This window comes from Stegodyphus dumicola, chromosome 6 (genome assembly GCF_044657685.1).
Source record: "Stegodyphus dumicola isolate Sdum_Otavi_A_Nest chromosome 6, ASM4465768v1".
NCBI classification, from domain to species: Eukaryota; Metazoa; Arthropoda; class Arachnida; order Araneae; family Eresidae; genus Stegodyphus; species Stegodyphus dumicola.
The window spans coordinates 39,084,943-39,111,268 of NC_140773.1; the positions used below are offsets into that span (position 1 = coordinate 39,084,943).

Below are 26,326 nucleotides of genomic sequence, written 5' to 3' on the forward strand. Positions count from 1 at the left end.
GTTTGACATAATCGAAAGTTCCAACTTACTTTTATTAAATTGCTCTAATAGTCTAAAAGAAAATAATAAGCCGTATCCAATTAGAAGATTAAGGAACAACACAATCTGCAACATTAACTGAAATAGATTATTTTAGCTTAGCTTATACCGTCCGTTATACATTAAACGCGCATGCGTAAACGTATTATGCATATGCGTAAACGCATGCGCGGAAAATTTGTAGCTTTGAGGTCCGGATTATAGATCATTCCGGATTATGGATGTCCGGATTAAAGACTTTTGACTGCACTTTCTTCAATACATAACCCGAACAAAGAATGGAAATTGGAATTTATCTTTGTCTCGAACACTTTAAACTTATTCTTCAGCACTTCCAAATCACTTCTTTGGATATTTTTGTCGGCAACGTTTTGTTTTAACTTTGTTTTCAATGTATGTTTTTTCGCTGATATCTCCTTTAGTGACCTTTTAATTACCAAAAGTCAATAAACAAATAAAGAGCTTCAGAAAGAGGGATGGTACTTACTTTTTTGTTTCTACAGAACTTCAATCTGAAAGTATCCTATGTAATTCTTCATTTCACAAAACCGAAAGTAATATCACAGTCTCATAAACTTCATTAGCTGTTCCGGCTCTGACCGCCTAAACAATTAATTAAACAACGTTGAACAATTTAATTAATTGTAACAAATTGCCTCAGGCTCTTTTATAAGTATTAGTTTATGTTTTATAAAAATTTAGCAAATTTTTGATTAAGAAACATATTTTTAAGACAAGCAGTGTAATTAATAAAACATTTGTATTTTAAGTGTGCAAGACAGTCTGTCTGAAATTGTAGCTTTTAAATACTTTTAGTCCAAAGTAGCATTAGCCCAAACATCTAATGATTGTCTGTAAATGAAAAAAATTGCCCGTTTGGACCTAATTTTTATCCTATAAAATCTGAGATTGTTTTCATTATTTATTTGAGGGGTACTGAACCCAAGGTTTGCATAACTTTTCAACCACAAGGTTTGTGCTTACATTATTTTCTTATTTTTTATAAAAAGTTTTAGAAAAGTATTTAAAATAAATGGATCTTATATCGAGTTAAAGAAAGTGCTTACAGATTGTATTTTTTAAATAAGCTAATTATCTTTAAGATAAATGCTATTATTTTTTTATGATGACAATAATAGGAAAATAAGGGGAATAAAGTCTCCTGAATATTTCTTTTTGCAGAGTTATTTATATTAAAATAAATTTCATAATCCTTAATTTTATTTGCATGAATTTCACATATTTCATAAAAAAAGATGCATATTTGTATCCTATAAAATAATTTGTTAAAATTCTACAGGATATTTGAGTGGGCTTCCCAGACACTGTTATTTCATAAAATAACAAGCAAATATTTATATTGTATACATCAATGCCTTTAAAGATTACGTTATTTCATGTAATTGTAAGATACCTGTTTAAGTATTTATTCCATGCTAAAAGAAATTATTTGTAAATTAGGTGATATTAATTTCTTTAAAAGTAATTCATGGGTTCAGTGCAAATTGCATTTTATTTTATAGAAGAAATTTTGTTTCACAAACTTTTTGCATACACAAAGCTTTCGGTCGAAGGCTTCTTAGTATTTTTCGGTTTCGGCACGAAAATCGCCTACAGGTCGGCAGATAGTGTGGCTGGATACGAGGTTTTTATTTATGAACCTCGCGCTGTAACATCTTTCTCTATTGATTGCTATTTCCCTACTGCCAGTTGCCGCATTCATTCGAAACCATTTCGTATTTATCAAAATCTGACAAGAATATTCTGCGTGTCGTGATTTGGAAAGCCATCTTTCAATACGAAATAATCCGTAGATACACCTAGAAGATTAAAGGTGCCATTTAGTTGTTGAGTTATCGATGAAATGGTTTCATTTCATGGTTCTTGGACTATAGTTTAAGCCTAATTTTCTATCACGAATGAGGCCCACCAGCGGCCGAGCGGTGGAGTCACCGAACGCTGGTAGTCGGTCCGAGGTTCGAATCCCAGGAACGGGCTGGGCGTTTTCGTGGTTTTCCCCATGTGTAACGTGTATACAAGCCAGTTTCCCTTAGAAAGTGCTCCACAAAGGCACAGGCAGATAGCCCTTGAGGCTTTGTCATAATCACACACAATCATGAATGATGCCTTTTCTTTGTCAAAATTTTATTGCAAATTTTTCATCTCTGGCAATTTCTAAATAGATAGATTCGATGCACTTTTAAAAAGTATACCAGTATTTCAGTGGTAAATTAAAATTTAGAGCTATCTAAATTTATGTGCAGTCATAATTCACTTGCATTTAGAAGTATCTAAATTTATGTGATGTCAATTTATGATTTAAATGGATGTGTGTGCCAAGTTTGGTGCTTTTATGCATGTACTGTCACTGTGGTTTATTATGGTCTCGGTAATAAAATTGTACCTATTTTTGTTTATTATAGGAATGCGAAGCGCCCAAGAAGAGGATGTGAGCAAACAAGCCCTGTGGATGTGGAGGCTGAGAGGTAAGATACCAATTTTTTCTCTTGGCTTCTTTTTTTTTGTTATTGTTGCTTCTTTGTCTTTGAGTATGGTAGTAAAGTCATGCTGCGATAATGATGTTAATGTCACACTGCGACTTTTGTATAACTTCACAAAGTGACATAAATTTAATTGCTTTAAAGCAGCGGTTCTCAACCTTTTGACTAACACATACCATCTAAACAAAAATTTAAAAACCTTAGTACAACCAGTATAATTATTGTACATTTTATAATACTTATTCAGTTTCTCAATATAAATAGAAAAAATAAATGTTTTGCCATTTGCACAAGCTATTGGCTATCTGTATTAAATAGGCACACATAAAAAATATTAATTAAGAATTGGTTACCATTTTAATTATCAAAATTTAAGTTATATACTTAAATTTAGTGTAAAATTTGGGCCTGTTTAAGAGAGATCAATTTCTTTGTCTGGCCTTATTTCACTTAGCTTTAAGTGTGATCCACTTTTAATTTTATTCTGTATTTATTTTTCAAATAAAACATGGAAGAAAATCCTTGTTCACACAAATAGGTTGTGCGAAAAGGCAATAAAAATTTAGCTTTATTTGAAATGCCTTTAAATTCTTTTTTTCGATGTAGCCAAAAGTTGTTATTTATGAAATCTTCAGTGGAAGTGCAATCACAGGAATTTTCTAACAATTGTTCTTTTTTTCTTCATAGAATTTTTGAACTTTCTTTGCCTACCACCTATTTTTTATCTTGTGTACCACCTGTTGAGAATTGCTGCTTTAAAGATCTGTGTGGGTGTCGCACAGTGTTACATTAGTTTAATCAGTATAATGTCGCAATAGCAGTATTTCAGACATCTCCTCCAGTAAAACTGATAACAGCAGAAAAGCGTTTTATTGATCCAGTAAGAAGTTACTCTTCCAGTTATTAAAATCTTACTGGAATCTTTGGAATTTTTTAATTATTGAATATAGTCATCACAATCATATCAGATTTCCTCAGTGATTATTGTTATATCTCATTGTATTGAAATTATATAACAGATGCGTTTATGATTAATTTACATTTTTATGTAAAACTTTGCTCTCATAAATTGCTATAAAACTATATGCTCATAGTTTTTGTGTATCACTTTTGTGTACTTGCGTGTATTGCTATGAAACATATGCTAATAGTTTTTGTGCAAATAAAACTTACATTTCTTCATTCAAATATTTAGTATAGCCAATAACTACAGTGAGCATAGTTATGTGAATGAAATTAAGCATATAAAACAATTTGTTTTCCAATAAATGTAAGAAAGTTTTAAATAGCAAATTTTCTAGTGTATAAGACGCACTTTTTTTCTTTGAAAATAAGTCGGGAAAAAAAAGGAGGTGCATCTTGTATGTCGATACTCAGTTTTTGATTGCATTAATTTCTGGAAATTTCCTCTTTTTTTGGAGTTATGTGATTTTTTTCTTGTTTCCTTGCGATGTGTGGGAATATTACAGTTACGGAGAGCTTAGTAAATGTGCATCTGGCATGAAAACTGCAATTTTTGCGAACGACTTTTAAGTGTGGGAAATTTCAACTGTTTGGTGTTTCTTAAGTTTGTTGGCAAATTATGGTTCAAAAACAATGTTGAAATTGCTGTAACAAAGCATGCAAGCTGGATGCAGGCTTCAAATTTTGAGGTTACACCATCAAGAAGAAGGGGAAGGCCTAACATTTGGAAAGTTTGTGAATGGGTCAAAGCATCTTGGGATGCTGTGAAAACAGAGGCAGAGGTTAAATCATGTATGAAGTGTGGCATTATTAATACACTGGATGGTACAGAGGACAATCTGTTGTATGAGGACTCGAATGCTGATTTAGGAGAGGTTTCAAGTGACTTTTCATTTAGCTATGGTGATGAGTGTTTAGGTTTTGATGAAGAAAATTAAAAGCTCTTCCCCAGATGAATTGTGGGTATAAAGTATTACTTTGTATTTATATTTAAAATACTGTAAATTCATTATAATGAAATGTGTATAAAAAAAAGGGGGATGTGCCTTATGCGCCTGCAAATACGGTAATAAAGATATAAAAATATCCATTCACTTAAGAGAAACTTAAATTCATTTCCTGCAAAAATTTTAAAAGATCCTTTTAATATATTTAATGCAGCCTTTTCTTAATTAATAAGAAGTTAATATTGTTAATAACATATTTTATTTATATCGGCAATTCTGTCAATGTATACATGTTTTTCGAATGGCCTATCATCGAATTTTACAAAATATGACTCGTATTCATAATATAAGTTTACAATGTCTCCTTCAGCCTCATGAAATTAAACAAAATATGCATTATTATTATAAAAAATTATAATGCTATTATATGCATTGAGATGAGCAGTCACTGGCAAGAGTTTTAAAGCTATTTATTAAATTTTAAATTACTTTAAAATTGAAAGAAAGCTCCAAATTTTTAAATAGGTACTAAACATTTTGATGATTGTTTGATTTACTATTTTGAAGCTTTATTATTTATCATTTATACTTTTATTATTTTTGAAACTCGGACGCTTCCAAACATATGAATTTATAATACTTACAATTCAGTAAAAACAAATACAAACTTCAAATTTTAGATTCTAAGCTGTCAAGACAGCTTCTGTACACAAAAGTACTCGCTGTTATACACTCATGTCCATAAATTAAGGATAATGCAAAATCAGGCAAAGGAAAAGTTAGAAGCAAAACAAATTTGACTTATTTGTAAAGCTTATTTATTAAACAAAAGGTAAAGAGCAAAAACAGATGCTATATGTTTGATATTATTAAAAAAATTAGCGATTTTTTTTCTCCCTGGAGCAAATTACCAAAAAAAAAAAAAACTTATTTACAAAAAACCAATATTACATGGTTGGTTTGATTGTTAATACATTGTATGTCTCCCAGACGATGCAATACAGTCCGTACAACGCCTAGGCATCTGAGTATCAAATTATCGATCTGATCTTGGGGGATATTACATCACTCAAAAAGCAATGCACTCCGAAGTTCCGGTAGACATGTAGGAGGTTGACGGGCTGCAACTCGTCGGCCAAGCATGTCCCACACGTGTTCTACTGGTTCAAGTCTGGTGAGAATGCTGGCCAGTCTGTACGGGTGATATCCTCTGATTGAAGGCATTCGCTTACGATATTTGCACGGTGAGGACTGGCGTTGTCATCCATAAACAAATTGTGTGCCCATGGCACCCCGAAACAAATGTACATGTTGTTCCAGAATGACATCCCGATAGATATGGCTTGTCATGATTCCAATTTGAACATGAAGGTCAGTTCTGGAACCCAGAATAATTCCACCCCAAACGAGCACTCCTACACCACCGTAACGGTGTCATTCAATGATGCTTTCTTGATGGTAACGAATACCTGGAGCTCTCCATATGAAAGTCCGGCGAGAATCAGACTGCAAGCTAAACCTGGACTCGTCGGAAAACATCACACAAGCCCACTGTTGCGGTGTCCACAGTGCATGCTCTCTACTCCAGGCTAACCGCAGGCGACAGTGAGTTGCAGTAAGTGGAACGCATCTGACAGGTCTACGAACATATAAACCAATCTGCCCTAAGCGTCTGTACACGGTCTGCCTTGAAATTGTCGTACCAGTGGCTGAAGAGAGCTGACGAGGCAGGTCTCAGGCTGTGCTCCACCTGTTTGTTTTGGCAGTAACTGCCAAATACCGGTCCTTATTCGGCGCTGTAACTCTGGGGCGACCTGTGCTGTAACGTCTACTCACATTACCATCATCTCCAGTATCGGAAATTGTGTTTGACATAATCGAAAGTTCCAACTTACTTTTATTAAATTGCTCTAATAGTCTAAAAGAAAATAATAAGCCGTATCCAATTAGAAGATTAAGGAACAACACAATCTGCAACATTAACTGAAATAGATTATTTTAGCTTAGCTTATACCGTCCGTTATACATTAAACGCGCATGCGTAAACGTATTATGCATATGCGTAAACGCATGCGCGGAAAATTTGTAGCTTTGAGGTCCGGATTATAGATCATTCCGGATTATGGATGTCCGGATTAAAGACTTTTGACTGCACTTTCTTCAATACATAACCCGAACAAAGAATCGAAATTGGAATTTATCTTTGTCTCGAACACTTTAAACTTATTCTTCAGCACTTCCAAATCACTTCTTTGGATATTTTTGTCGGCAACGTTTTGTTTTAACTTTGTTTTCAATGTATGTTTTTTCGCTGATATCTCCTTTAGTGACCTTTTAATTACCAAAAGTCAATAAACAAATAAAGAGCTTCAGAAAGAGGGATGGTACTTACTTTTTTGTTTCTACAGAACTTCAATCTGAAAGTATCCTATGTAATTCTTCATTTCACAAAACCGAAAGTAATATCACAGTCTCATAAACTTCATTAGCTGTTCCGGCTCTGACCGCCTAAACAATTAATTAAACAACGTTGAACAATTTAATTAATTGTAACAAATTGCCTCAGGCTCTTTTATAAGTATTAGTTTATGTTTTATAAAAATTTAGCAAATTTTTGATTAAGAAACATATTTTTAAGGCAAGCAGTGTAATTAATAAAACATTTGTATTTTAAGTGTGCAAGACAGTCTGTCTGAAATTGTAGCTTTTAAATACTTTTAGTCCAAAGTAGCATTAGCCCAAACATCTAATGATTGTCTGTAAATGAAAAAAATTGCCCGTTTGGACCTAATTTTTATCCTATAAAATCTGAGATTGTTTTCATTATTTATTTGAGGGGTACTGAACCCAAGGTTTGCATAACTTTTCAACCACAAGGTTTGTGCTTACATTATTTTCTTATTTTTTATAAAAAGTTTTAGAAAAGTATTTAAAATAAATGGATCTTATATCGAGTTAAAGAAAGTGCTTACAGATTGTATTTTTTAAATAAGCTAATTATCTTTAAGATAAATGCTATTATTTTTTTATGATGACAATAATAGGAAAATAAGGGGAATAAAGTCTCCTGAATATTTCTTTTTGCAGAGTTATTTATATTAAAATAAATTTCATAATCCTTAATTTTATTTGCATGAATTTCACATATTTCATAAAAAAACAGATGCATATTTGTATCCTATAAAATAATTTGTTAAAATTCTACAGGATATTTGAGTGGGCTTCCCAGACACTGTTATTTCATAAAATAACAAGCAAATATTTATATTGTATACATCAATGCCTTTAAAGATTACGTTATTTCATGTAATTGTAAGATACCTGTTTAAGTATTTATTCCATGCTAAAAGAAATTATTTGTAAATTAGGTGATATTAATTTCTTTAAAAGTAATTCATGGGTTCAGTGCAAATTGCATTTTATTTTATAGAAGAAATTTTGTTTCACAAACTTTTTGCATACACAAAGCTTTCGGTCGAAGGCTTCTTAGTATTTTTCGGTTTCGGCACGAAAATCGCCTACAGGTCGGCAGATAGTGTGGCTGGATACGAGGTTTTTATTTATGAACCTCGCGCTGTAACATCTTTCTCTATTGATTGCTATTTCCCTACTGCCAGTTGCCGCATTCATTCGAAACCATTTCGTATTTATCAAAATCTGACAAGAATATTCTGCGTGTCGTGATTTGGAAAGCCATCTTTCAATACGAAATAATCCGTAGATACACCTAGAAGATTAAAGGTGCCATTTAGTTGTTGAGTTATCGATGAAATGGTTTCATTTCATGGTTCTTGGACTATAGTTTAAGCCTAATTTTCTATCACGAATGAGGCCCACCAGCGGCCGAGCGGTGGAGTCACCGAACGCTGGTAGTCGGTCCGAGGTTCGAATCCCAGGAACGGGCTGGGCGTTTTCGTGGTTTTCCCCATGTGTAACGTGTATACAAGCCAGTTTCCCTTAGAAAGTGCTCCACAAAGGCACAGGCAGATAGCCCTTGAGGCTTTGTCATAATCACACACAATCATGAATGATGCCTTTTCTTTGTCAAAATTTTATTGCAAATTTTTCATCTCTGGCAATTTCTAAATAGATAGATTCGATGCACTTTTAAAAAGTATACCAGTATTTCAGTGGTAAATTAAAATTTAGAGCTATCTAAATTTATGTGCAGTCATAATTCACTTGCATTTAGAAGTATCTAAATTTATGTGATGTCAATTTATGATTTAAATGGATGTGTGTGCCAAGTTTGGTGCTTTTATGCATGTACTGTCACTGTGGTTTATTATGGTCTCGGTAATAAAATTGTACCTATTTTTGTTTATTATAGGAATGCGAAGCGCCCAAGAAGAGGATGTGAGCAAACAAGCCCTGTGGATGTGGAGGCTGAGAGGTAAGATACCAATTTTTTCTCTTGGCTTCTTTTTTTTGTTATTGTTGCTTCTTTGTCTTTGAGTATGGTAGTAAAGTCATGCTGCGATAATGATGTTAATGTCACACTGCGACTTTTGTATAACTTCACAAAGTGACATAAATTTAATTGCTTTAAAGCAGCGGTTCTCAACCTTTTGACTAACACATACCATCTAAACAAAAATTTAAAAACCTTAGTACAACCAGTATAATTATTGTACATTTTATAATACTTATTCAGTTTCTCAATATAAATAGAAAAAATAAATGTTTTGCCATTTGCACAAGCTATTGGCTATCTGTATTAAATAGGCACACATAAAAAATATTAATTAAGAATTGGTTACCATTTTAATTATCAAAATTTAAGTTATATACTTAAATTTAGTGTAAAATTTGGGCCTGTTTAAGAGAGATCAATTTCTTTGTCTGGCCTTATTTCACTTAGCTTTAAGTGTGATCCACTTTTAATTTTATTCTGTATTTATTTTTCAAATAAAACATGGAAGAAAATCCTTGTTCACACAAATAGGTTGTGCGAAAAGGCAATAAAAATTTAGCTTTATTTGAAATGCCTTTAAATTCTTTTTTTCGGTGTAGCCAAAAGTTGTTATTTATGAAATCTTCAGTGGAAGTGCAATCACAGGAATTTTCTAACAATTGTTCTTTTTTTCTTCATAGAATTTTTGAACTTTGTTTCTTTGCCTACCACCTATTTTTTATCTTGTGTACCACCTGTTGAGAATTGCTGCTTTAAAGATCTGTGTGGGTGTCGCACAGTGTTACATTAGTTTAATCAGTATAATGTCGCAATAGCAGTATTTCAGACATCTCCTCCAGTAAAACTGATAACAGCAGAAAAGCGTTTTATTGATCCAGTAAGAAGTTACTCTTCCAGTTATTAAAATCTTACTGGAATCTTTGGAATTTTTTAATTATTGAATATAATCATCACAATCATATCAGATTTCCTCAGTGATTATTGTTATATCTCATTGTATTGAAATTATATAACAGATGCGTTTATGATTAATTTACATTTTTATGTAAAACTTTGCTCTCATAAATTGCTATAAAACTATATGCTCATAGTTTTTGTGTATCACTTTTGTGTACTTGCGTGTATTGCTATGAAACATATGCTAATAGTTTTTGTGCAAATAAAACTTACATTTCTTCATTCAAATATTTAGTATAGCCAATAACTACAGTGAGCATAGTTATGTGAATGAAATTAAGCATATAAAACAATTTGTTTTCCAATAAATGTAAGAAAGTTTTAAATAGCAAATTTTCTAGTGTATAAGACGCACTTTTTTTCTTTGAAAATAAGTCGGGAAAAAAAAGGAGGTGCATCTTGTATGTCGATACTCAGTTTTTGATTGCATTAATTTCTGGAAATTTCCTCTTTTTTTGGAGTTATGTGATTTTTTTCTTGTTTCCTTGCGATGTGTGGGAATATTACAGTTACGGAGAGCTTAGTAAATGTGCATCTGGCATGAAAACTGCAATTTTTGCGAACGACTTTTAAGTGTGGGAAATTTCAACTGTTTGGTGTTTCTTAAGTTTGTTGGCAAATTATGGTTCAAAAACAATGTTGAAATTGCTGTAACAAAGCATGCAAGCTGGATGCAGGCTTCAAATTTTGAGGTTACACCATCAAGAAGAAGGGGAAGGCCTAACATTTGGAAAGTTTGTGAATGGGTCAAAGCATCTTGGGATGCTGTGAAAACAGAGGCAGAGGTTAAATCATGTATGAAGTGTGGCATTATTAATACACTGGATGGTACAGAGGACAATCTGTTGTATGAGGACTCGAATGCTGATTTAGGAGAGGTTTCAAGTGACTTTTCATTTAGCTATGGTGATGAGTGTTTAGGTTTTGATGAAGAAAATTAAAAGCTCTTCCCCAGATGAATTGTGGGTATAAAGTATTACTTTGTATTTATATTTAAAATACTGTAAATTCATTATAATGAAATGTGTATAAAAAAAAGGGGGATGTGCCTTATGCGCCTGCAAATACGGTAATAAAGATATAAAAATATCCATTCACTTAAGAGAAACTTAAATTCATTTCCTGCAAAAATTTTAAAAGATCCTTTTAATATATTTAATGCAGCCTTTTCTTAATTAATAAGAAGTTAATATTGTTAATAACATATTTTATTTATATCGGCAATTCTGTCAATGTATACATGTTTTTCGAATGGCCTATCATCGAATTTTACAAAATATGACTCGTATTCATAATATAAGTTTACAATGTCTCCTTCAGCCTCATGAAATTAAACAAAATATGCATTATTATTATAAAAAATTATAATGCTATTATATGCATTGAGATGAGCAGTCACTGGCAAGAGTTTTAAAGCTATTTATTAAATTTTAAATTACTTTAAAATTGAAAGAAAGCTCCAAATTTTTAAATAGGTACTAAACATTTTGATGATTGTTTGATTTACTATTTTGAAGCTTTATTATTTATCATTTATACTTTTATTATTTTTGAAACTCGGACGCTTCCAAACATATGAATTTATAATACTTACAATTCAGTAAAAACAAATACAAACTTCAAATTTTAGATTCTAAGCTTTCAAGACAGCTTCTGTACACAAAAGTACTCGCTGTTATACACTCATGTCCATAAATTAAGGATAATGCAAAATCAGGCAAAGGAAAAGTTAGAAGCAAAACAAATTTGACTTATTTGTAAAGCTTATTTATTAAACAAAAGGTAAAGAGCAAAAACAGATGCTATATGTTTGATATTATTAAAAAAATTAGCGATTTTTTTTCTCCCTGGAGCAAATTACCAAAAAAAAAAAAAAAACTTATTTACAAAAAACCAATATTACATGGTTGGTTTGATTGTTAATACATTGTATGTCTCCCAGACAATGCAATACAGTCCGTACAACGCCTAGGCATCTGAGTATCAAATTATCGATCTGATCTTGGGGGATATTACATCACTCAAAAAGCAATGCACTCCGAAGTTCCGGTAGACATGTAGGAGGTTGACGGGCTGCAACTCGTCGGCCAAGCATGTCCCACACGTGTTCTACTGGTTCAAGTCTGGTGAGAATGCTGGCCAGTCTGTACGGGTGATATCCTCCGATTGAAGGCATTCGCTTACGATATTTGCACGGTGAGGACTGGCGTTGTCATCCATAAACAAATTGTGTGCCCATGGCACCCCGAAACAAATGTACATGTTGTTCCAGAATGACGTCCCGATAGATATGGCTTGTCATGATTCCAATTTGAACATGAAGGTCAGTTCTGGAACCCAGAATAATTCCACCCCAAACGAGCACTCCTACACCACTGTAACGGTGTCGTTCAATGATGCTTTCTTGGTGGTAACGAATACCTGGAGCTCTCCATATGAAAGTCCGACGAGAATCAGACTGCAAGCTAAACCTGGACTCGTCGGAAAACATCACACAAGCCCATTGTTGCGGTGTCCACAGTGCATGCTCTCTACTCCAGGCTAACCGCAGGCGACAGTGAGTTGCAGTAAGTGGAACGCATCTGACAGGTCTACGAACATATAAACCAATCTGCCCTAAGCGTCTGTACACGGTCTGCCTTGAAATTGTCGTACCAGTGGCTGAAGAGAGCTGACGAGGCAGGTCTCAGGCTGTGCTCCACCTGTTTGTTTTGGCAGTAACTGCCAAATACCGGTCCTTATTCGGCGCTGTAACTCTGGGGCGACCTGTGCTGTAACGTCTACTCACATTACCATCATCTGGGAATCGTTGCCAAAGCCTGGAGATGACACTCTGGGCAATTCCAAGTTTGTCTGATACTTCCAGTTGGGTACGCCCACATTCCAGACGGCCGATAATTCTACCACGTAAAAAATCATCCAAATGCGTCCTTTGTCGGTTATTGCACTGAAATGCTTATAAAGCCCCTGCGAACTATTTGGTTATTGCACTGAAATGCTTATAAAGTGCCTGCGAACAATTTTACTTCTTTGCCTGTATTCGTTATATATCACTTTCTTACATTCTCGTCATTGTGAAGTACCATGGGTGTCATCTGGTTACTTCCTAAAATTTGCATATGATTCTTGAAGATGTGTGTTGTGATGTTACAGGTGATATTTTAGTATATTTTAGAGTTCGATTTCCGCGTGACTCCGAATTATCCTTAATTTATGGACATGAGTGTAGTAGCAACTTTGTTGCAGCATATTTTGGGTGCCCCCATGCTGCACAGACACTATACATTTACCACCCACCAACCTTTTTGAGATTAACTGTTATAGTAGCACCTTTCTTTTCAATTGTTGCAGGGAGATGAGTTTGCACTATCTCTAAAAAATACATTAAATGGAAAATTTACTTGTGAATTTTTAATTATAATTACTGCATATTTAAACAGAAAGTCAATTAATTAAAAACCATAACATTTTTGCGATGCAACTATCACACGGAGGACGAGTCCAAGGATTTTCAAGTTCTCTTTCCCTACGATCAGCTTCTTGAAAGAACTTTTCGGCTTGCAGCATATTTTGAGTGCCCCCATGATGCACAGACAGTATGCATTTACAACCCCCGAACCTTTTTCGAGATTCGAACCCGAATGCTTTGGTACGGCAGTCGGCCTGATCGAGCGGTAAAATATAATGTAAAAGAACAAAGCTTTACTTAATTCAGCTCAATTACTGACAAATGGATAGATAACAAACTAAGTAACAATACATCATAAAAATTAAATAGCAGAACAAATGAGGATTAAACATCATTTTAAGAATAAAAAAAAGTTAGACATTTTAAATAACATTTTAAACATTTGTGATCAGATAAAACTGCTATTTTATGTTGTCTTCTAATTCATTTAAAGTCTTCTTGACATAACAGGTTCATACACTAAATATATTACTCTTCCTTCATGCATTGGGATATCTTTCCAGATGCTAATATCTACCTGCTTTATTTCTTCTGGGATGGTCACATATGCATTTAGTAGCACTATGCACTATTCATGGAAGTCTGGTCTTATTTTATTCGATTTTTTGAATAATTAAGATTTGACTCAGGCTGAGAGCTACGGGTGCTGGGTGTGACTTAATTTGGCAGATTTCATATTATACGTAATGTAAGTTATCAAGATATTTTGTAAATGATGATGTACATAAAAATATATTTATAAATGTTGACTTATGTAAAATAACCTATGATAACTTCAGGGATTTAAATGCCCCCCTTTTTTTTTCACTTACCCAACTGTACTCTTCGGCTAGCGTGTCCGACATCACTTCAAAATATTTGTTACGATTACTATTAATATGTTTACGTTAGTCTCCTTTAACATGAATATGTTTCAATTCATTGACCTAAATAAATAAATATATAAATAAAAATTGACTTTAATCTATAAATGCATAACCAACAAGATTTCTTATTCTATCATTTAAGAAAATTATTTCAACTTCACAGAACACTCAAGAAATCTAACTTTCCTCAAAATAAAATGCAAATGTAATGGAAACTTATTTATAAAATCATAACGTTTTCATTGCTTTGAGTTCCATATTTGTATTTTAGTACATTTTATGCAGTTAGTTTTTATATAAAGAAAATAAGATAATACTGAAATAGAAAATTTCATTTAAGCAAAAACGTAACAGAAATTACTTTATAAAATGAAAATGTGTGCAAAAAGTAAACAAAATAAAATAAAAAAAAAAAAAAAACTATTAGGATTAATGTAAAATATTATTTTACAATACCACAGGAGCTATGTTGTTGAGAAACATTCTCTCTAAAAATTGAAGTTCTAATTCAGTTTTTAATTGGAATATATTTAATTCTGAATTTTTCGGTTGATTGCACAGTTAGGAGTTTTCAGCAACTCCACCTTTTCTTGCAATATTTGTAATCTACTTGATAAAGAATTTAAATTTTTTAAGATTAGATGTTGAAGTTCTGCGGAAGAGAAAAGGTCAGGGTATTACATATTTAATTCAGAAGTCAAACAACAAAAATCAGCGTTATATTTACAAAATTTTCACAGTGACTGTTTACTGTGAAAATTTTGTAAATATAACGCTGATTTTTGTTGTTTGACTTCTGAATTAGTATTTATTCGGCGTGTTATTGTGTCTTTATTACATAATTATTCTAAAAACCTGAAAACAGAACACTTTTAAAAAATTGACTATTGGCAAATTCAGAAAGTTACTGTTAAAAAATTTCCAGCTGCGGTAAGATAGATTTCCCACAAAGCAGGTTTAGGATTTGCTAGATTTGGCGAGAAATCACCCATTTGGCAACATCTTTCAGCGAAATTGGCAATATGCCGTAGACGGATGGAGAACCATTTAGAACGAGTTCTTACTGGTTTGACTTAGAATGTTCTCGAATGCATGCTAAAAGCTATATAAACCCTGCCTGTATGCGGAGTAGCAGTAGTATCTCGAGTCTATCGAGTTGATTTTCAGTCTAGTATTGAGTTGATTGGGGAGTGCGTAGAGAGAGTCTCTTAATGTATCGCGAGTTAGTGCATCATCGAGTCTTATCTTGGAGTGTGTTGAGCTCCAAGAACGATTGAACTGAGTCAGAAGCTGTATTCTAGTGCTTATTGTGGAGTGCATCGCGAGTTGTAGCGTCGAGAATCTCGACAGTACGTCGAGTTCTGAGAAGACTGAACCTAGTCGGGAGCTGTACTCTAGCACTTTGCTGTGAAGCTGTCTTCACTGTTATAGCCTAAAGGCTCTGTTGCTGATTGTTTCAATGTGCTTGTCGCAGTTTTTGGACGACTGTAAACATGTTTTTGGAGATGTCCTGAATAATACTGGCAAATACATTGTGTGTTTATTAAGTGTCATCGTTAATCACTCCAAATTGCATGAACCTGTACAGGAATGCAACAGTACGAAACCTTTATTGGGTCTTTCTGATGAGCCTGCTTTTGGAGTATTAGTCCTCAGATTTGCAGTGAGGACTAGCTAAAACAGATGCAGAAAATTCTGGTTGAAAATATTTTCCTTGTGTGCACTCTGGTAGCAATGGCAAGCACAGCTCTGCTAGCTTTTTTACTATAGTACTACTTTTTTACTGTTTTTTACTTGTTTACTTTTTTTACTCATCTGAAGAATCGGAGAATTTAAATCGCTGGTGGTTTTTTTTTTTTTTTTTTTTTTTTTTTTTTTTTTTTTTTTTTTTTTGTTGTTGTTGTTGTTGTTGTTTCCGCACCAAATTCTGCACTTTTCGATGTCTGAAAACTTCATAGCCAACTTTAACTTTTCTATGCCTTTTTCACTGAAAATTTTAAATTTCCGTTATCACTCATAAACAATAATTTAACATAAAGCAAAAAGAATGAATTAAATAATCGTTTAATGTTAGATTAAACATCTAAATGTTCTAGCAGCATTTATTTGCTCATGTATAATTATCGAAATATTTGATGTAAAATTAAATTAACAGTCATGGCTACATTATTTTATAAAATTCTGCAAATTTCAGATATTTTGCAACAATTTATTCAATAAATAAATCAAATAGAATTTTTATGGTTTCGAATTGTAGGATTATACTATTTCATTATTTTTCCACTGCAAAATTAAGGTGACCGAATAGATTTTGAGAGCATCAAATTTGTATAAAAAAAATGCAGTTAAATGTTAAAGCAAATATATATTATATCCTGATATGATTGTTAATTTTTGAATTTTTTAATACATGCATTCCTATTTTTAAACAACTAGTCTGGTAATTAAAATAATGTTAAGATTCAAAAACCAAACTACCAACTCGTACTAATAATTTATGGATAAAAGTACTAAAAATGGAGATGTTACTATATTTTAAAAATATTTTGGTACTGATGTCATTCATAACAGCATTTTCCATGTTTTATTCAGCTTTCTAAATTATACAGTGAGAAAAATGAGCAACAAGAACACATAATTATAGAAAATATCATACTTGTCGATGCAAAAATTTAGAGAACCCGGTGAAATTGCCAAAGTTCTCAATAATCTGGGGCTTGATGTGATGCAATCATTTTGTTCAGTTTGATTCATTTTTTCATATTACATATGTCATTTATCCATATCAGCCCAAAACCAAGAATTTGGCACCGTTTGTACACCTTCATCAAATTCAGCAATGTAAAAGAAACTCTTGAAAAGCTAAAATAATTATTTTAGGTATTTTAGGTAAATTTAAAATAGATCAAGTCTTAAAATAAATAAAAAAGCACTATTTCATTCAAAATATTTCAGGTTCAAAGCATAAGTTTAGAGAAGAACAATTTACAAATAGATTTGAGTTTTAATACAATTTATTCCTGTGTTCTTATTAAATACGCATTACTGTTCTTTTTTAATCGATACAGATTTAAGTTTTGGTAGAGGGATAATTTTTTTTTACTTTGGTGTAATAAAGGCGTTTCTTCGAAAACATAAATTGGAAGAAATATTCTTGATGAATACTTACAAAATAATCTCTCTCTCTCTTTATTTATTTATTTATTTATTTTTAAATCTTAAATGATCATAAACAGCGTTTTTGTTAAAAATGCTATCTGTAAAATTTTCTTTAGTAAACACCAGCAAAATGGAAACTGCCCTAACATAATTAGAATTTTATTTATTTTATTAATGTATGTATAATGATGTATCTAAGTATGAAATCAATTAAAAATCAGCTTGCCATTTAAAAAAAAGCCTTGCTTTTATCAATTAACCCAAGTACATTTAGAAACAAATTTAATTGGTTTAATTATTCAGAGACTACTTTTAAGGAATGACTATATAGAAAATATTTCATATGAAATAAAGTTGCAACACTTAACTAATAGGATCACGTTCATTATTCTTTGCAGAACTTTATTGACATAGCTAATTTTATCTGCATATACATGTTTATGAATTAAATGTATATTCAACTGAGTAAAAGGAAATAATTATTTAATTTAAATTTTGTATATTTTGCTCTTTAAACAACCTGTTATTAGTAGTATATTCTGAGGCAGGAAAGTGATGTTCTATTTTTATTGTATTGCATGATTATTTTCGTGTTATTTAAAAAAAACATTAGCAAGCCTTGTGAAAACATAATCGAGTATATTTAGTTATCAATTAAATAAATTACATCATCAATTAAATAAATTACACAGACATCAGAAGTATGCAACCTGATAATGTAATGAAAGTATGTAGCATTTATGAAAAATTGTGGCTCGAATTGAAAGAACAGGAAATTTCTACAAATATTCTCATATTTAGAGTTGATTTTGGACTGACATCACTTTCATGAATTATTAGTTTTTTCTTCTTGATTGGTATGATGTCTCTTTCATCACTTGAGTATTCGTGATACGATTCTGCTTCAATAGATGATAAATTAGGGGAGATCTCACATCGACTAGACTTCATGATGAAATCCATAATTAACAATTGCCTGTTGTTTTTTTGTCCCCCTAAATCTTTTTAAACATCCGTATATAGATTTAAACACTTACTAAGCTCCCCTTGGAATCGGAGATTTCATTCGACATTTGTGTCATATTGTAAAAAATGATTACCTAATTTTCTTCCCAATTCAAGTCCTACACTGATGACTTTAGCTGTGAATGCAGCTGGTTCAGATTGGTCTTCATCATGTTTATTTGTTTCATGAATCATGTTAACTAACTCATCCTCATTTAGTTCTTCATCAACCATTATTCCTTTAATATATGCTTGAGCTAAATCCTCAAAACCTTCTCCTACTACAGTTTGAGCCAATTTAGTGATCTGAGAATATTCACACTCTAATGGTAATCTATCATTCTCATCTTTAGCAACATCCAGCGTATTGCTTTCCACAGCATGCGTTGAGCATTGATTGTTTAATCTGAGTATATGACAGTCCAACACAATCTAAGATTGTAAATTTCTTCCAAGCATCCATAAGAGTAAGATTCATTATTCTCCATTTTTTCTAAAATATACCTAAAGGTTTGTTTGATATACACAATGTTGTAAAAGCCAGAAAATATTACTTGATTCAATGGCTGTAATAAAGAAGTTGTATTTTTTGGGCAAAAAGACTATTTCTACTTTTTTGTGTTGTAAATTTTGAAGATGACCAGGTGCATTATCTATTAAAAGAAGAGTCTTAAAAGGCAATCCTTTTTTACCTAAATAATTTTTGACATCTGGGACAAACATGGTAAGAAATCATTCATTGAACCTTATGGCAGTGACCCGTGCTTTCCTGTTAGGCATCCAATAAAAGGGAAGGTTATTTATATTTGTTCCTTTAAATGAACATGGTGTTTTTGATTTGTTAATAACCAATGGTTTCATTATATAATTGCCTGAAGCATTGCAACAGAAAAAAATTGTATGACTTTTCACTACCTTATGACCACTAGCTGATTTGCAAGGTACAGTCAAAAGTCGTTAATTCGGACACCTATAATCCGGAATGATCTATAATCCGGACCTCAAAGCTAAAAACTTTCTGCGCATGTGCCGCGTTAGCACATGCGCACAGGCGTTTTACGCGAGCGCGTAAGAACTTGACTACTGCGCATATGCGTGTGAGCAAGCGCAGAATACGTTTTCGCCTGCGCGTTTAATGTATAACGGACGGTGTAGGCTAAAATTATCTAATTATCTATTTCAGTTAATGTTAATGATTGCGTTGTTCCTTAATCTTCGAATAGGATCCCGCTTATTATTTTTTGCAGACTGTAAGAGCAATTTTATAAAAGTAAACTTGAACTTTCGATTATGTCAAATAGAATTTCCGATGCTGGAACTTCCAAAGGATCTACAAAACGAAAGTATGTTTCAATGTCCAACAAACAAAAAGTGAAATTGCTGAAAAAAAATGGATAAAGACATGAAGAATGTGACAGAGAGGTTAGTGAAAACGAAAAAATTTCCATTGACCAGTTAGTCGGTATTCTCGGCACAGCAATTAACGGGACTTGAACAGCAGAACTCTTTAACTGAAAAGAAATTATGTCTGTTTATAGAATTAAAGAGAAAGTATTAGTATCACATAAAATGAAGCAACTTAAACAACTTACATTGAAAGAAATGTTTAATAAAGTAAACAAATAAATATTAAGCTTTTTTTTTTGTAAATTTTGATACCCTTTAGATCATAATTGTTCTTTATTTCATAAATTACGGTTTCATATTTTTAATTTTAGAATTTCTGCATGCCATCTTACGAGATTTAAACTGATGATCTATAATCCGGAATCGCCGAAGTCCCGACGAGTCCGGATTAACGACTTTTGACTGTATTTTTTTTTTTTTTTTCAGAACAACGTAGACACGTCAGCATTGAAGATCTGATCAGAAATGTAGGAGATCGTGGCAATTGATTTCAGCAAATTTTGCTGGATATTGTTGTTACATTCGAATCAGCAGATGCACTTTCTCCTTTCAATCTTAGATTATGTAAAGAATGCCTTTGTTTAAATATTATTAAATCTCTCAAACCAACCATGACTTGTGGAAAAAGATACCTTTTTTTCATCTGACAAAGTCGATAGTGACCGATTCTTAAGTGCTTTATAAATTTTTAAAGCCTTGTTTCTAATAGCATCAGTATCAATTGGAATCCATTTTAAATTTTCGTCTTCTACCCATATCTAATTCTTTTTCTAGTAGAGTCTTCATTTTTTTTTTTTAATTGTCCTTATTGTGGCTTCATTCATGGAGTAAAATTTAGCAACATTTGTTACTCCTTCTCTATTACATAGATGATCTAATATTTTAATTTTTGCTTCTAATTTCATTTTTGATTTTTTTTTAAAAATCGTTTTGGCATTATAATACTTTAAAAAATTTACATAAATTATAAAAAATGCCACAAAAACTATAAATGTTGAAAACTTGCTAGTAAACATTCAGATATGTAGATAAAAATGATGTAATCCTTGCTGCTAAAATACTGATACTGCATTAGTTCGCGTGAACCATATAATTTAAAATTTTACTGTTATGAAATACATATACATACTATTGAGATTCCCCTAACACGGGGAATCCCCATCCTTGTTGTTGCCACCAGTGTTACCAAAGAAATGAGATTAAAAAATGACTTCAAATGTATGTATTTGCATTTATGCAGCAAATACTATTTTACTAAGTTTTTGAAATCTGTTAATTTTTAAACTGTGTAAAACTGAAATCATGTAAAACAGGTAAGTACTGTATAAATCGAGGGATAGGTGTATTTCCACGAGATGTTAATACATCAGAACTTTAAATGTCTGTACATATATACTTGAAGATGAAATCCTGCAAAGTTGACAAATGTTTTTAGGAAAATGAAAATTAAAATGGAAATACAAATTTAAATTTCAATAAATTTGACTTTCTTATCGTCAAGACTGCACTTGCATTGTTTTAGAGTGGAATTCATACAGAAAAGCTTCTAATTTCAAAATTGTCGTGTAGTTTTTGTAGTAAAATATATTCCTGTTTCTAACTTTTCCAGGTCTAATAAAGAATACTGCTTTAACATATGGTTAAATAAAATGAAAAGGCATGATCTTTTGTAGTATTTGTAATAATTTGTCTGTCATGTTACCACAAGTTTTTGTTGGTGTTAATTGTTTTTTATTTTCATTTTTTGCTCAGAATTGCAGAATTCCAGGTCTTTAAATTTCTAAAAGATAAGCAACAAAGCATAGTATTTAAGAAAAATTTTTATTATTTGCACTTCAAATGCCGCATATGTCAACTAAGTTTAAAGTTGTATATTTTAATACAGAATTAAAAAGAATTAACACCAACGTGCTGCTAATTTGTGTGTGTCCAGTGAATTAGAGGAAAGACCATTCTTAATGCCCATCAACCATGATTTACCAACAATGCGAGAAACAGGCCATCTTTGGAAATCAGAATTTATTTTAGCAACATAAACGTTATTTATACTAGATTTGCATTTGCTGTCATGTAAGTTTTTGATGGGCTTCTGAAACAAAAGAAAATATTTGTTGGTGGTATGATGAAATAAAATATTTGATACTAATACTCTCCGACTGTCATCTAAAATCACACAATCGTTTCCTTTGTTGAAACAATTTATTGTGAATAGGTTTTCTTTTCCTTTTTTATTTGGACATCTGCAGCTTCATTTAGAGTATGCCCTTCCTCGATGAACTAATGTTCAGTTGTAGTGGGTTCCTGGGCATAGCCTTATCCCAGTGTAGTAAGTTAATACTTTTACGAATGTTAAAGAAATAATGTTGCTGAAGTTCGTAAAAATAAAAATTCGAAGAGCAGTTATGGCAGTGAAATGAAATGAAAGCAATTGTGACATTATAATCAGTAGTAATGGCAGAGTTTGCAGCAAATATAAGATGATGAGTTTTGAAGTTAAAACCTAGAGCTAGTTGGAGTGTGAGCAGCAGAGGCAATCGGGGGCGGAGAGAGAAGAAAAAGCCCTTTTCTTCTTTTTTCTTCCCCCTCTCCTCGAGTATTCAAGGCTGAATGGTTCAGTAGTCAGGTGGTAGGCGGGAGCTTGTTGAACTTCTGTTGGCTGGCAGAGGAGTAATCCTATTGGGTGAAGTGTGATTTACAGTGTGCTACGGGGAAGGCCTAGGCTGTTTTCAATCCATACTCCTTTAGAAGGGTACAAAGACACACATCATTTCCAGGTTCCTGGGTTGTACCTTATCCTGTGTATAGCACGTGAAATACACTGGTGTGCAAAAATTAAGGACGAAGTCGAAAAATTAGCATATCAGCTGAACGAAGAGGCAGAGCGGACAGAAAGACCAATCCCGAGATTAAGTAAGGTGATCTACGGTAGCACTTGCGCAGATATGCAGGTAGACATAATGGGGGAGTGTCTGAGTTGTATAAAGCATGTTCTCGGTGAAAGATCAGTATTTCTGGCAAAGAGATTGCACACCGTATAGCAGTTAAAATCACACTGAGTTGCTGCCTCGGCGAGAAATGGCGAATAATCAATCTGTTAGATGACATCTGGATGCTTTTACCCGAGGTCATTGGGAAGTTGGAGGAAGGCCGCCGTGTGACAAGTGTGGCTGCAGAGATCGGAATTGCTCACAGCATCGTTTCACGACTTTGGAGACAATTTAAAACTACAGGAACAGCTATCCGGGGGTTTAGTAGTGGTCGTTCACGAGGAACCACACCTGCAGATGACCGGTTTATTGCCTTACAGGCCAGAAGAAACAGGCGGCAGACAGCGGGAGAAATCGCTAGACACACGACGCAGGCGACTGGACGACATATATCGCGTTTTACCGTGGCCAGAAGACTGCAGGGTGGTGGTCTGTTTGCACGACGCCCTGTACGGTGTGTACCTCTAACGCCTGCCCATCGGAGAAGGCGTTCTCTGTGGTGCCGGGAACACCGGAATTGGAGAGACAATGAATGGGGACGAGTACTCTTTACAGATGAGAGCAGATTCAGTCTGAGTAGCGATTCTCATCGCATACTCATCTGGAGAGAGCGGGGAAGCCGCAATAATCGATCGAACATCATTGAAAGGGACAGGTATGGAGGTGGCGGTGTTAACTTCCGAAGGTTTAGCAAGACGGATGTTGTCTGTTTTTGGTTATGAAAAGTATAAATTGTTAGTGTAACTAACTGTGCGTTCTGTGTCTGGGTGTGAGATGTTAATGTAAAACTGAGTAGCGTAGTGATCAGCTAGTGACTCAGCTTTCTCAGTTTCTGTGTATGTGATCCCAGAGGGGCCATTAAGGGGCAGAATATTTGTGTAGCATCTATTATATCTAGAAGCAGCTTTCCATATACATGATCATCAGTAGAGAGTGATTCTAAATATCTAGACCATTTGTTTTGTGCGTGTACTGACTTCCTGATTCAGCCGATTTAAAATTCTCTTAACTTCTGGGCATCTGGTCCTCTGCCATATTTTTCTAGCTCTCTTTCTGTTAGCTAAAAGTTCTCTAATAGCAGGATCTCTGGCCCTACCAGTCAACGGGACCGCCTTGCTATTTTTCAGAGCACGGTTAAGTGTGCTAGTAAAATCTTCGATAACTGCGTCTAACTCGTCTTCACTGTGTATCGCGGGTAACGGGTACTGAGTGTTGTTTAGAGCTACCCAGTTCATAATAAAGGCTCTTTTGTGTGATGTACTATAGCTACTGATATTCACCTCCATTAAAACAGGGTTATAATCAGAGAATAGTTCACGTAATCTTTCTATCCTTGATGGTTGATAAATATTTTTTAGCAGGAAAAATTCAATAATGCTTGCAGATCTATAGCATGTTGGGTAGGAGGGAGCTACAACAGTAAAGTTGGCCGTTGAGGCAAATTGATTAACAATGTGACCATTTGAATTATCATTTCTGCAGTTCCGATTTTTGTGGTGTGAGTTAAAGTCTCTACCTATGATAATTTTATTGTTTAGTTTGGATATAGCCATTAAATCGGCGAAAAATCCTTCTGTGGTTTACGGTTGAGTAACTAGATCGAGACGAACGTGATTGGTTGTAGAGTGTGTGGTATGATTATGATAGCTACCGCCTTCATGGCCGAAAGCTGTTGAACTGTGATTACAAAGTGAGAGATGGAGCGCTTAAGGATCCTCGTTAAGCGCTCCATCTCTCACTTATTTCAATTTTTTCCACCAGCATTTTTTGTGATTGGTTGAAATTCTTTCTTGTCTTCAATCCATACTAATTTAAAGGGATGGCTGAGTGAATGAGGGGCTAGAGGACATGATGGAAAAATTAAATTAAGCCTGCTTCAATATTAATTAGTGATGCGATAGGAATAAAAATTTTAATTTTCCCAATTTTTGGTGCTAAGCTAGGCAATTAGGTATATTACAATAATTAGTTAAAGAATAATTAATTAGTTTTTTGGGTCTTTTTTAAACTGGTGTAAAGGCCCTTATTTTCGTGAGCCCGTCGTAATCGCAAAAATCAAAGCTTTGCGAAATACTTTTTTTTCCCCCCAACTTTACTTAAGTACTTTTAAAATTTTTCAACTTTCTGTTCTGTTCATATAAAATTCGTGAAATTTTCAACTCGCGAAATCACCGATATATTCATTTTTGTGAAAATTACGGCGTGCAAAAATAAGGGCCTTTACAGTAATTAAACGTTTATCAAAAACCTTTATTGTATGTCTCTGAGGATGGTTTTAGGCCTTTTCCTGTGTTCTTCGGATTTGATATGATTTAAAATTGGTATTGTGGACTTGTTTGCCCTGGTTATATCATTGTAGAATTTTTGACTGGAGGAACAACTTTTGGTTGTGGTGGTGTAGGTAAATTTTGACTTGAAGTGCTTCGTTGATTTACAGTGTTAACTGCATTCTGGACATAATTAGTATCGTTTTCAGGGTCCAGAGGACGAAATATATTTTTCATGGCAATGAAATTTGATGCATCTCTAAGAATTACAGTTTTTTAAAATCTGTTTTACACGGGAACCGATTGTCCGATTTTGATGCGGTTTCCTGCATTCAATAGCAATTTCATGCTCCACAAATTTTATATCTGCATCTCAAATAGGATGCAAGTTGTAGGAAAATGCTTTTGAAAGCAGCAAGCCGCATCAAAATCACACGACTCGAAAGTTAATGATCCATTTTGATGCGTTTTGCTGCTTTCAACTGCAAATGCATGCCCCATCATTTTGATATAAGTTTTATGTCTGTATCTCAATTAGGGCGTAATTTCGCCGGGTTGTCTGTCTATACCAGGGTTTCTTAAACTGGAGTCGCTGGACTTGCAGCAGGGGGTTGCCTAGAATTTTAGCAGTTTTGATATTTCTTTAATTTATTATAATACTTTTACAATTACCAAATATTTTTACATAATACAATACATCTTAAAATAGATATGGCAATACAGACAAAGAAAAAAAAATGAATCCGTTTCGACGCCTTCATTTTATAATAGAAACGTTCATTTTTCTTGCTTTGCACGTGACGCTGTCATTTCATCTGTTACTTATTTAAAATGTTCACATTGTTCTATGTCTTAAAATTAGAAATTAAATGTAGTGACCTAAAACTGCAAGTGTACAAAAGAAAAAATTGACAGTTTCACTCACGCATGTGTCGGATTTGCGCAGTACTTATTGGGTTCCACAGAATTTTTGTAAATACAGTCAAAAGTAGTTAATCCGGACTCGTCGGGACTTTGGCGATTCCGGATTATAGATCATCAGTTTAAATCTGGTAAGATGGCATGAAGAAATTATACAATTAAAAATATGAAACCGTTATTTATGAAATAAAGAACAATTATGATCTAAAGGGTATCAAAATTTACAAAAAAAAAAAGCTTAATATTTATTTGTTTACTTTATTAAACATTTCTTTCAACAAGCACATGCGTAAAGCATACATTAAGCATAGTCGAAATTAGAAAATTGCAACCAGAAAACTATTTGATGTGTACTTGTGATATTTATAATGACAAGGAATTTGATTTAAATCATATCAAAGACGGAATACATCGAGATGAAATA

At 33.2% G+C, this 26,326-nt stretch overlaps 2 long non-coding RNA genes across 5 annotated transcripts in view; one reads left to right on the forward strand and one right to left on the reverse strand.

Annotated features, from left to right (window-relative positions):
- LOC146996699 (uncharacterized) overlaps positions 1–26,326 on the forward strand; it is a 123,766-nt gene that overhangs the window by 77,053 nt on the left and 20,387 nt on the right. For 2 of the 3 annotated variants that reach the window (XR_015041622.1, XR_015041623.1), the window contains 2 exons: positions 2,463–2,525; positions 8,781–8,843. This is a non-coding gene — a long non-coding RNA (uncharacterized LOC146996699). Of the gene's footprint in view, positions 1–2,462; positions 2,526–8,780; positions 8,844–20,153; positions 20,340–26,326 lie in introns of those variants that run through there. The other variant, XR_015041624.1, reaches the window with a different exon arrangement.
- LOC146996700 (uncharacterized) overlaps positions 1–26,326 on the reverse strand; it is a 94,872-nt gene that overhangs the window by 67,033 nt on the left and 1,513 nt on the right. The window contains exon 2 of one of the 2 annotated variants that reach the window (XR_015041625.1): positions 16,813–17,018. The exons of the other annotated variant lie outside the window; for it this stretch is intronic. This is a non-coding gene — a long non-coding RNA (uncharacterized LOC146996700). The remainder of the gene's footprint in view (positions 1–16,812; positions 17,019–26,326) is intronic. 2 annotated transcript variants of the gene reach the window in all.